The 12,384-nt window shown below is 39.0% G+C and overlaps 1 protein-coding gene across 1 annotated transcript in view; it reads right to left on the bottom strand.

Moving 5' to 3' along the window:
- Positions 1-12,384, bottom strand: part of LOC117168932 — a 139,910-nt gene that overhangs the window by 9,753 nt on the left and 117,773 nt on the right. The gene's annotated exons all lie outside the window — the stretch shown is intronic.

Raw genomic sequence — 12,384 nt, 5'->3', positions numbered from 1 at the left:
CCCTTGCAACGTGGTCGGTGGTCGTAAAATACTATATCTTAAATTTCTTTGCAACAGGATTATTCTGGATGCAGCAAATATAGTCGCAAATGGACGGGACCCTCTTCTTTAATTGGTCAGGAAGCACGAAGAAATGAGCAAGGAAGAGTTTCTGTACAACGCAGCGGAGGAAGCGGCTGAAACACTCAGTCTTAAATTCAACATTAGGGGTGAGTAAAATGCATAAAATCTTATCTATATCTAGACCTCACTCCCAAAATCCCGAATTAGAAAAGAAAAGGAGACTTCCTTTAACGGATTCTCGACAAGAGGATGCACGACATCTTCCACAGAAATGTAGAGGATCAATCGATGTCGTTGGGCTGACGCTTGCTTTCCTTAAATCATCCGGATTGAAGTTGAGCATAGAGGGTTTCATTTTGGCATTCCAAGGGAGTGTCATTTTCACTTTGACACATTGACACCATACATTGAGTCAAGATTTTCCCGATGATAGTTGCTGAGCGCGTCATTCACACCACGAACATCTACTATTACATATAATCTAGCTGTCCAACTAATGCATGGATGACCTACATCCAAAGGCACCATGTGGCACAAAGAATGCTTTATTATCTTTTATGTCATTGTAACGGTATTAAACTTAATACCGCTCTGCTGAATGCTCCCAAAGATGATGGTGCCAAGCTTTTATTGCTTTATAGCCTGAAACGCATCCTTGCTCGTCCACAAGATGCTGAGACACTTGCGGCAAAAAATGCAGAAGGAGGTCGTTTTTGGATTTAATCCATGTTTTTATGGTGCAGGTGTGTTTTGCCGTAATATCGTATTGAGTCCTTAACAAACTGTAACCACCCATCTCACGATCGTTAGATAAGGTCATGGCGGAAATTTTACGGCGATATTGCGGGGAGCGGATGCAGTTTTTCAGGTTATCACCCTTTCCCGGCGAAATGCCGCAGTTATTATTATGAAAAAATTTTTCATTATGTATATGTTAGGGTCGCATGAAGTTTTAAATTGAGTCACTCCGAAGAATAAACAGGAACCACAAAAAAACTAACTGTCATAATGTTTATGATGTAGTCATGCCCTTGAGTATTGTTATCGTAAGTGTCTTCTTCAATGAATAAATCGCTTCTTCTTTGAAATGCATCTTCTTTTTTAAGATTTCCCACTCGTAATCCTTTTTCTCTAATCCATTTGCTCTTACTTCACTTCTTCTCTTTTCACCCCCTTTTTTCTGCTGTCCTCTCTATTTACTTTTTCTGGTACCAATGCTTCTTCTTCTACGCCTCTTCTTTCCTCTTCCTGTACATCTTCTACTTACCTGTCTTTCTCTTATTTACTTCTAGTAACGTTCTCCTATCTCCGTTTTTCCCTCATCTTATATTTTTTCTTCGTCACTACTTCTGCTCACTTCCATAAAAACCATAAAACACATCATTTTTCAAAATAAAGGGAACGAATTAAAGGAAATACAGAAAATAAGAGAATTAAAAAAATAGAGGAAATAAAAAAATTAGGAAAATAAGAGAAATAAATTGAATACATGGAATAAATAGATGTGACCTTCCGCGAGGTAAGGGACCTTCGGATTGGCAAGCTAATTTCTCAGTGGAAGCGATTGAAGAATCGGTCAAAGTCAGACACATTTAGAGAGTGGAGAAACTCTGAGAATTCAAACGACTCCATTTACGGCTACATTTTCTCGCTCCGCGTTTAGTGAGTCAGATGAACTTTTGAGTCACAAATAAATTAAAGGAAATAAAGCAGGTAGTGAAAATATAATTAATAAATAAAGAAAACCAAAGATACAGAAAATATGGAAAATAAACAAAAGAATAGGAATTTATCAAATAAATAAACTAGATGATATGAATGAAATGAAGATAATAAGAGAAAAAGAATAATATTTGTCGCGATAAAGGCAGCCTATCATATGCTTATGTGTAGAGGGAAGCTCGAAAAGCTCAGAGGATTTATCATATCTCAAGGAAAACAGATTTCTTCGTTGAATACGGAGGGAGGGTAAGCTGAGCGCTCTGAAAGAAGCCGAGAGGAGGCTACGGTGGAACCTGGGCATGCATGGCCCTGCGACCGAAGCCTTCGTGTATATAGGAGTGCGGTTATTTCTGAGCCTCCCGTTAGTCGCCAAATTGATATATACCACGATGACCGCCTCCTAACATATTTGTGTGCGGAAATGAGTGATAGTCTTGTAAAGTTTGAAGGAAGCAGAGCTGAGCGCTAGTGCGAAATTTAAAAGGGGGCTTATAGAATAGCAAAGAAAAAAATAAAAAAGAGTACAGGTTAAGAAATGGATATTCAACGAAGAAAACGAATGAAAAAAACAAGAGGAAGGTGGGGAAGTAATTTATCTGTAGAGCGTATCTTGCTCTATGTGGTTCCTATTGTACACCCACTCACGTGAAAAGGGCAGAACGGAAGCTCCTACCTCCTGCGACATCGTGCAAACGACTGACTTGACGCTCTCCTCTCTGGTGGCACGCAGGCATCTGAATTCGAGGGCTTATTTTATCTTAAATACGAGGAATAACAAAAAGACGATTACTAAAAGGCCTCGAATATCTTTTAACTTAGTAAAACAACAAAGATAAGGTTATTGATATATTTATTAGTTACATAAATTGGGAAATACATATCAAACCTAATAACTAAATAATATAATAATATATAAATAAAAAAATTGCTATAAGGAACCTAGACGTGTCGGCTAAGGAAAACTTGTACCCCAGCCGAAGTGATCACGCGCCGATGTCGTGTTATCTGATGAATTTTTCGACCCATGAAAAGCAGGGGGAAGAAAAAGGGAAATTATGTTCATTGTTAGGAAACCATCACTCAGTATTTCATAAGAAATCTTGAGCGAAAACTCACGCTGACCAATGCCGATTTCTGGGATTCTTATTCAGGCCGTTGGAATATCACAAGAAAACAAAAGAAATAATAAAAATAACGGAAATAAATAAGCAACACAAACTGGCCAGAGTGCCCCACCGTAGAGAATCATTGCTTATATAATATCTATCCGAGAAAACACAGAGAAGGTTTCCATGTACAGGTATCTGAAATTTTCACTTTTTTGCGTACATTCGTACCTTCAAATTAATGTAACTTTTCTTAGCCTGACATAATTCGACTTTTAGGACAATGTGTTATAAAAGCTATTCTCATGTACTTTTAGATTGTTATCAAGATTTGTCATTTATTTTGACATTTTTTTCTAAAAATCAAAATTAAAACTTCTTTTTCGAAAAAAGCCTTTAACCATTTGTTTCCTTAAAAAAAAACAAATTTTTATACTCTTTGAAAGCCTCTAAACTTATATTTAACTATCTTAGAATCATTTTTTGTGTATAGGTGTTATAACTCTCTTTTTGACTTCTGAAATTATTTTCTAATTTCTGATTTTATTATTTTGGCTGAAGCCGAGTGGCGCGATAAGAATAACATTGGCGTGAGAACAAGTCATTAACGAACTCAACTTCGTATAAGAAAAATTTAATTGGCGGAGAACTGAATTAAATCTGTACAAGAATTATAAATGCGAACTATCATCGCAAATTCAAATACAATTGCTAAGAAAAGTACATTATACTGAACTGTAATATTGATATTGCGTAATATTGATATTGGGTGATCACTCCGTTTTTTTAGGATTTCTTTGAAAAAAGGAATCGCGAATTCCACTTCCTATTGATCCCACTAATAAAGAAACAACACACTGAAGCTAATCAACAAAACTCACAGTTTAGTTATTATCATTAATGGCGGGGCAATTATCGAACCTCCGGCAGTTGGGTACCCCTTTGACAGTTTCAACAAACTGTGTAAGAAAAAGACAATTTCAGGCAAGAAAATGAGAAAAACAAGAGTGTTTCTGACCTGGAAATTTTCTTCCTCCCCTTTGAGAATTCCTATCAGTCAAAACTTTGTCGGGTGATCTTTTAATTTTTCTAGTTTTCCGATTCTGAATTTTTCACGAATACGCAGTCTGAATGTAAGAGAACGAATGAACGAAAATAGAGCGGTTGCTTCCGTTTTTCCGGAAAGGAACCGAAACACATTGCGCATAATTTTTTTGGGGAAGAAATAGTTCGTCGGTCAGTACCGCAGTGCACCGTGGGACGTCTCTACGATGTCTCTTTTAAATTTAAGATTCACTATATTGCCATCATCAAGTCATACCCGCTTAGAATGGTGACAAATTGCCAAATTTTGTCCTGCCCCGAAGAATATAAGTCCTGGCTTTACTACTATTCTTCAATAATATGGACTCTCATGCAGGCATACATACTAGAGAATTTTGATGATTCCTCGTCCATGGAATTGTCTTTTATTTTCAATAGGTGAAATTGGTGCTAGTTTCGCTGTCTCTATAATAAAAACATGGGTTAAGTCCTACCCCGCTTCAGCTAGCAGGACGCTTCCATGTAATCAAATAAACGTTATTATTTGGGCATAGTGAAGATTATAAAATTTAGTGAAACTGTTCAACTACTTATTGATCACCAAACAGATTTTAAATTGTTTGCTTGAAATTCGTTTCGTGTGATCACTCCGCGTAAGTTTTCCACAATTATTATTATTTTGTGCGGGTTAGCGACTGCCTCGACAAAAAACGCCCTTTAAAACATTCGGCCCACATTTTGTCCAATAAATTGTTACTAAGTAATCTAATGCCCGGAACTTTAGGATTGCCAGACCACGCTTTCGTACACCTTGATGGCCTAAATTAAAAATAATTAATATGAAGTTTAAAATATAATTGAACGTTTAATAATCAATTTAATGTATAGATTTCCGGAAAATAAGACCAAGAATGAAACAAATAAATTTGGACAACCACAATTAAATACAGCTACTGTAAAAATTAGAGGAAATAAATACAAGAAAGAAACCAACAAAATTCCCTTCCTTCTTTTTTTTTGTTCTTTCGTTCTTTTTATTTTTATTATTTTCAAATCATAATGATAGACTATGATATAAATATTGACCAACGTTTGGGCAACGTTTTGGGAAAGAAAAGTCTGAGCTATATGAACAGCAACGATACCTGAGAATTAAGTGAGGGTCAAAAGGCAAACCTAGTAAAAACATACATGAAGTACTTGTCAACATTGAAAGGAGAATTCTATTCTCGCAAAGAAGCTCAGTTTTCCAAATTGATATGAATTTATTGTTTGAATCTATCTTACCTTAGAAGATATGGATTGAAATCTGAAGTTAGGAGCTTCTGGAATTCTCTGAGTAAACCTCCCACCCAACAATCTTAATTTAAAACTTCTCCTCAATTTAAATTTAGATCAATTAATTTACCGACCATTAAATAAAGGAGAGCAGTCAATTTCAGGATTGAAGATATGTTTTGCCGGAAAATCCCCTACCCCATTGGGCTAACCTTAAATTACCACAAAAAAAAGAAGGAAGTGCGTTAGCTGAATACCCGGCTCTATTCCATGGGAGAATCCCAGAGAGGGGATCGCAGATAAAAATTTCTGGTTCCTATTTACTTATTGCATCAGTACTTCTAGGCTTTTGTGTCCCCAAACATAGTGCAATTTTGGCGACGCTGTCAGAAGGCCGTATCAGTTTTTATTTTTTCCAGGACCTGCGCCATTCTCTCGTTCTCCGCTTGGCGAACTACGGGTTGCTGAGAAATCGTATCACCTGGTGAAGGTGCTCGTCATTTTCCTGCCATCGTTTAAACATCGTTTAAACTCTACTTGATTCTTATCTGAAACCTTGATCAAAGACGGTGACATATAAAACATTCAATCTCGAAATTCTTCTACGCTCCTTAACTTACTTTAAAGTAAACCTGGCGACCGTAATCACACCGTATTTCTATCAGTCAGACTTCCTAAATAGATCCTCTCCTCGATCCTTACGCTTCCTCTCCAAACCTAAATGTAAGCTCGGTTCACCTGGTCCTCGACTGACTTTGGTATGTGAGAAACTTGATAACTTGCTGCTAATTTCCTTTTTGGCGAACCTACTTTATTGCACACGACGTTCGTAAATCCCAGGGCAGAAAGATTACATCCTGCATTTACTCAAATACATATATCCAAATTTTCATTGAAATATCACTGATTGAACTCTTATAATATTTTAATTCGCTTTACAATCAGTATCAAAATGGGGATGGGTTTGTAAAAATTGAAACACCGCAAGGCCACAATTATCATTTTACAATCCAAAAAGTTTTAAAACTATATTAAATTTACGATACAGAAAAGAAAAGAAGATGACCGCATGTTAAATACGCAACCTAACCACATAAGCACATAAAAAGAAATACAAAAATTTTACCATTTTAAAAGTCAACGCCACAGATGTCAAAATTACGTATGATCCGAAATCGAGCAGGAAGATTTAACATTACAAATTGTTTTTTTCTCAGTACAAAGAAATTCGTAAAAACACTCACGGCACTTAATGAAGGTAGCGCGACCTAATGGTCGGAACACGTAGCAGATCTTTACTAACTTACAAACCAAATTCCGTTTACAAGAATATCCGTACTACCATCGAGTTTCCCAATACACAAATTCTTATACACCTACTTCTTTACATTAAAATCCTGATCGCCGGGAGCGGGTGCTAATCTGTAAAATTGTACCCGCTCACAGCGAAATCGGGATAAAATTTCAGCCACAACCACGTCTCACGACCGAGAGATAGGTGCTTACAGTTTGTAACGGAATCAATAAGACGATCCAGCAAAAGCCTCGTGCACCCTGAGAACACGGAGGACCGAAGGACTACCACTTTCTGCACTTTTACCGCAAGTGTTTTAGCATATTGTTGACACGCAGGGATGCTTTTTAGGCCATTAGCGAGTAAAAGCTTGGTACGTCCAAGAGCGCCGATGATGACGACGATTAGTTTAACAGAATATTCCGGGTACAATCTTTGCAACTCCCTCATAAGGTCTCGATACCTCTCTTTGTTTTCATTCTTCTTGCCTATGACGTTTTGGTCATCTGGTGCCGAACATTCGATAACGAACATGGTTTGCTTCTCGAAGTCGAAAAGAAACATGTCCGGCCTTGAGTGAGCAACAGAAACAATTGTCGAGAATATAAAGTTTCAGTATATGCGGCACTTCCCATTCTCGACAATTGACTCGATTTTCCTAGGAGCATTTAACGGAGCCATATTAAGGTTAATGTCGTAAGAGTGACAGAGATAGTAATAAAGAACTCTTAGTGCCGCATTGTGCCTTTGAATGTAGGCCGTTCCCGCGTGAGTTGGACAACTAGATAGTATGTGAGCTAAATTCTCGGGTTGTGCATGGCACGCCCTGCAGCTATCATCAGGAATGTCTTGGCTCAAAATATGTCGACGGAATGTTAAGGTGAAAATGACGCCGTCTTGGCATGCAAAAATGAAACCCTCCGTACCAGACTTCAATCCGGGCGATTTAGGGAAAGCAAACCTTAGCTCACAAGACATTGACTGATCCTTCACATCTCTGTAGAAGACACTGTGCATCCTCTTATCGAAGAGCTGTTCACGAAAGTTTTTCTCTTGTGATTTCTTAATCCGCGCTTTCAGGAGTGAGTACTCGAGATAGATAAGATTGGATGCATTTTGCTCACCCCTAATACTGAAGTTAAGTCCGAATGTTTCAGCCGCCTCCTCCGCTTCCATCAACGAGCTCAGGATCTTTAGGGATGCCACTAAGTTTTCCTCGCTTTAAATAAACCTTGGCGCATTTGTCCAACCCAAATTCCATTACAATTTCCTTAGTATATCGTTCGACAATCCCTAGAGCTAGATGTAGTTACTCTTTGTTTTTAGCATAGATATTAAGATCGTCCATGTGAAATAAATGAGTGACCTTGTACTTTCGATATGCAGGCTTGCCGCGCAAGTAACGAAGACAAATAAATCTCCGACAATAATCACACAAATAGATTCCAATAACGTCTGTGAATTTATCATTCGACTGTTCAGTTACAAAAAACAAATTCTCGCTCACACATAAATGTTTTTTTTATTTTCAACGGATTACATCACAGATTAGACTGCCTCATGGAAAAAGCACCAATTATTCACGAAGGAATACCTTTATTCTAGATCATTGTTTTTAAAACAGTGCTCACATATCAAAACTAATTACTTATAATACGAGACGCAAGATGAAAATCATCAACTTGACTCGCATACACGTACAGCAAAGGGAGCAGAAGAGAGAGAGAGAAAAAAAATGCACATCCCCTGCTTAACCACTCCCCACCCCGCAAGGAAGCACATAAGCAAAAGCATCGTGCCGGAATAAAAATACGTGAATGGAACGAGCGTGCTATCACACGTAATTTAGCAGAGTCTGCTAAATTATATTTTTTAGGTCCCCTTAAAGAATCATATAGACGTGCAGGTAAAAAGTCACAATAATAGTTAAAACGGAAAGAGACTGAGATTGAATCTCCTCCCGTGATACAAGAATCCACTCAACTTGAACCCTAATTTATACTACGCCTGGACTGAAATGTCTTATAAGATATCAGAACGACTAATAGCCCAACACGACATGTTGATTTCTGTTTCGGAAGTAGATCAAGTAATAGTAACACTTTACAAGCGTTTGGTTACCTGGATAAATATTGGTTAATAAATCGAATTATTGAACTAAAAAAATTAGGGGGTTTGATCAAACATTCTCCGATTCTAAAACGTGACTACTAAACATTTAAATCCTAAACAAAATAAAGATTCAAATTAGTCATGAAATAAGAATCTAGGGGTGCAATGTTGTCATTTCTCGAACAAATCACACTTCAACAAGATAAATATAACATCCCTTAGTTTAACGATAAAGTTGATCAAAGCAAAGCATGTTTTAAAAGAAAAATACAAGAAATAATACTTTAAGAGCACAAATAATTCGACGCGAGCTAAGAAAAACAAACAAATTATTAAGTGAGTTAAGGACGTTCCTTGGTGGCGTGCATGTCGAGAAAGTATAACTTCACTTCAGAGTTAACAGTATTCACCTATAGGTACGATTAGCCAATGTTTCAACAGTGTTCCTGGATAACCTGCAGGCCATAGTTGCCTGCCTTTCTTATATCCGAGATATCCTTTTCCGTATTCATATTACCCGTACATTCCGTACGCGGATTCTAAAAAAAAGAAAGAAAGACGCAAATTTCCCAAGGACAGCATCGCTGGTGCCCTCTGACAGTAAGGATCAAAAAATTTAATTTCAATCTAGCTCCTCAGAAGGACGCCCCGAAGAGCTTCAAATCTCAGCAGCGTTCACGAACTGTTAGGGATCTGGAGAACTCCACAAAGTTTTGTGTACACGGGAGCAACTAGAAGATTCCTCTGCAGTCTTGCTGATTGCAATGGAATTCCGCTATCCGAAGGCATTCTTCCTAGTACAAACTTACTACAATGTATATAATAAACGACCACGGAGTAAACACCTTAGGCCAGCTCGACATTCTGCGTGAGGCGACTGTTCAACAGTTTATATCTTTCATATTTAAACACCGAGGAAAAAGAATACATTGCACAATAGAGAAATGAATTCTCAGATATATTTCATTCAAATAGCGAGAAACTAACTGCAGCCCACTTAGTGCAACACCGACTACCGATAACTGAAGACATAGTCATACAATGAAAACAATATCCACGAGGTCAAGATTCGACCGTAGATGTACGACAAGCAGTCGAAAAACAGCTTAAGAGCTGAAACATCGGACCATCAAAATCATTCTATAATTCACCACTAATGATAATCCCTAAGGACGAAAGCCTCAGAATAAAATAAATACCGGGTTGTTATTGATTATAGGGCGCTCAACGAAAAAGTTATAGGTGATGCATATACCTTGCCCAATGTTACAGAAATTCTAGACTATCTGGGCGAAGCACAATATTTCTCTTTCTTTGACTTAGCGAGCGAACGTCAACAAGTTGAAACGCACCCCGACGATCAAGCAAGAACGGCTTTCTCAACGCCTCAAGGCCATTTTCAATACTTGTAAATGCAGAATTAATTTGCCCAATTCAAATTTTGATGAAAATTGAGTCATCCAAATTGGGAACAATCCAGCTGGACAATTGTTCGCGACTGCCTATTTATTTTTGTAACCATATTCAGCAGAAATCCTTGTTACAGGGAACCTCTATCCGCAATGAGTCGGCCATTAATGCCAACCAATCTGGAGCTGGGGGAGCCAATAAAACTGGAGTTAATGCGATGGATCGGCGGGATCTCGCGACCTTTGGGTGGACGGAGCAACTGAATCACGACTTGCTGGAGTGCTACGATGCGAGTGCAGACCCTGCACGGGGTTACCTCTGGGATATCACTTATTGTGTGTGTAATGCAGCGAGAACTTTGGCCGATGCGAACCGTAAAACAAAACCAACGGTTGATCATAAGACCAAAAGACGAATGTATCGACTTGCCATAAAGATAGGCTGGGCAAGACAGTACGCGCCTCGCATCCAGTGTGTGATTGACTACATCCCATCTGGCAGGAATTTTACCGCCAAGGTTCGAAAGTTCGCGCGCGAACTCTGGACCCGTTATCACACACTTAACAAGTCAAGGTTGCTGACCATGAGGCAGCATATTGTTGAGGAAATACGGATACACTCTGTCGCGAAGAGAAGTCTAGAACCCGTATTTTCCCGTATTTTCACCGTATTTTCACCTCATATTTACAGTCAGAAGAGCCGCTTCCGGAGTGGTTGGTGGAAGGGCGCACAAGGCTACTGCCGAAAATAGGCAACTTAGCTGACCCGCAGAATTACAGGCCAATAACTTGTCTGAACACACTTTATAAGATATTCACAACTAGTCTAAATGATAGGATTGTTCGGGCAATTGAACCTGTGTGGCAAGAAATGTATGAACAACGAGGCTCAAAGAAAGGCGTAGCCGAATGCCGGGAGAACCTGCTCATCGATAGATGTGTCTGTAAAGATGCAGCATTCTACCAGTGTGATCTATCGATGGCCTGAATTGATTATCGGATGCTTTCGATTCGACCACCCATAGACTTATCATCTGTCTTTTGGAAATCTTAAAGGTTAATTCACAAATAGTTTGGTGCATAGAGAGATTGATGCCGCTTTGGAAAACCAGATTTACTATCTCATCTGGAAAAAATCGTGTGACAGCTAACAAGGTCACCTTTCAGAGAGGTGTCTTTTAGGGCGACACCATGAGCCCACTCCTCTTTTGCCTTACATTATTGCCACTATCTCTAGCACTTCGCCATTCCAACGGGTACTTGTACGGCAAACCTGCAGATCGAAAGTATAAGGTCACTCATGTATTTTACATGGACGATGTTACGATCTATCCTAAAAACAAAGAGCAACTACATCTAGCTATAGGGATTGTCGTACGATATACTAAGGAAATTGGAATGAAATTTGGGTTAGACAAATGCGCCAAGGTTTATTTGAAGCAAGGTAGTACTCTATTCATTTGGGGTAGTCCCATGGACGAAGAACGAGCTCAGATCCCTCGATATCGGGACAAGAAAGGTTATGCACATGAAAAAAAGCATGCATCTTAAGTCTTCCGTTCCGCGACTGTACGTCTCAGCCCGTCAGGGTGGTCACGGAATATTGAGTCTTGAATGTCTTCAAAACAGGATTATTCTGGGTACAGCCCATAGAGTTGCAAATGGAAGAGACACTCTTTTTGAAATGGTCTGGAATTACGCAGAAGTTAGCAAAGGAGCGTTTCTGTGAAGGATCAGTCAATGTCTTGTGAGCTACCGTTTGCTTTCCTTAAATCGCCCGGATTGAAGTCTGGTGTCAATTGTCGAGAATGGGAAGTTCCGCATATACTGAAACTTTATATTCTCGACAATTGTTTCTGTTGCTCACTCTAAGCCTGACATGGTTCTTCTTGACTTCAAGAAGCGAACCATGTTCGTTATCGAATTTTCGGCACCAGCTGACAAAAGCATCATAACCAAGGAGAATGAAAAGAAAGATAGGTATCGAGACCTTATAAGGGAGTTGCAACGATTGTACCCGGAATATTCTGTTAAACTAATCGTCCTAATTATCGGCGCTCTTGGAGGTGCCAAGCTTTCACTTGCTAATGGCCTAAAAAGCATCCATGCGTGTCAAGAATATGCTAAAACACTTGCGGGAAAAGTGCAGAAGGCGGTAGTCCTGAGGTCGCTCCGTGTTCTTAGGGTGCACGAGGCTTGTGTTGCGTCGTTGTATTGATTCTTTCACAGACTGTAACCACCTATCTCACGGTCATGAGACGTGGTTGTGGCTGAAATTTTACCGCGATTTCGCTAGGAGCGGGTGCAATTTTCCAGATTAGCACCCGCTCCCGGCGAAATCCTGCGGTTGTCCTTA

Source organism: Belonocnema kinseyi, chromosome 3, assembly GCF_010883055.1.
Source record: "Belonocnema kinseyi isolate 2016_QV_RU_SX_M_011 chromosome 3, B_treatae_v1, whole genome shotgun sequence".
Lineage (NCBI taxonomy): Eukaryota > Metazoa > Arthropoda > Insecta > Hymenoptera > Cynipidae > Belonocnema > Belonocnema kinseyi.
The sequence above is the reverse complement of the archived record's forward strand: the minus strand, read 5'-3'. Positions and strand labels throughout refer to the sequence as shown.